The sequence below is a fragment of the Mus pahari genome, chromosome 23 (genome assembly GCF_900095145.1).
Source record: "Mus pahari chromosome 23, PAHARI_EIJ_v1.1, whole genome shotgun sequence".
Lineage (NCBI taxonomy): Eukaryota > Metazoa > Chordata > Mammalia > Rodentia > Muridae > Mus > Mus pahari.
The window spans coordinates 25,139,475-25,140,517 of NC_034612.1; positions in this window are offsets into that span (position 1 = coordinate 25,139,475).

Consider the following 1,043-nt stretch of genomic DNA (forward strand, 5'->3'; position numbering starts at 1 on the left):
CCCCAGTCAGTGCTCTTAACCACTGAGCCACCTCTCCAGCTCCCAGTTTCATTTTTTTTTTAAACAGTAACTAATCTGTTAAAGGTTTTACAAAACCTTAAACGTATTTCCCGTGTAAGTGTATACCTTGCAGATTCACTGCAGAGTCATCGGCATGGAATGCCCTTGAAGGGCAGTCATGTGGCTGGTCACAGGAAACAGGGCACTCCCTCAGACATAAGCCAGTATGGACTGACCACTTTCTGTACTGTGGCCCTGGACTGGGCTCCAAAATCTCTACTACCAGGAAAGGATGCTGGCAACAGAAATGGCCTCTCTGCCAACCTCCCTGTATGAGAATAGACACTTCCTCTCTGTCTCTATGATCCAAAGCCTGGGAAGCCAGGCCTGGGCAGCCCCTTAAATCAGTGGTTCTCAACCCCCCTTTCCAACGACCCTTTCATGGGGGTGCATAACAGATATCCTGCATCTCAGATATGTGCATTATGATGCATTAGAGTATCAAAATTAGTTATGAGGTCGCAGTGGAAATCATTTTACCGCTGAGGGGAGATCACCGCACCATGAGGAACTAGATTAAAGGTTCTGACAGTTAGGAAGGTGGAGAGCCACTGCCTTAAACTCTTCTGACCAATAGGCTGGGTTGTTTGGACGTGCCAAGCCACTAGAAAGCCAAGGTCCTGGATCTCAGAAGTGGGAGACTGAGCAGGAAGATCTCAAGTTCCAGGCCAGCTAGGACAGCCTGTACTGAATTTGTCCTAAGGCAGGTTCCGCCACTGGTCTTCAATTAGCCAATTCAAAGAGCCAATTAACAGTGGGAAGTAGAAAGGGGAGGGCCTTATTCAAAGTGATTACACTGGGAAGAGAGTCAGAGATCCACAGGGACACACACACACATACACACACACACACACACACACACACACACACAGAGCCTGTCTTTTTTTTTTTTTTTTTTTCAGACAGGGTTTCTCTGTGTAGCCCTGGCTGTCCTGGAACCTGGAACTCACTTTGTAGACCAGGCTGGCCTGGAACTCAGAAAT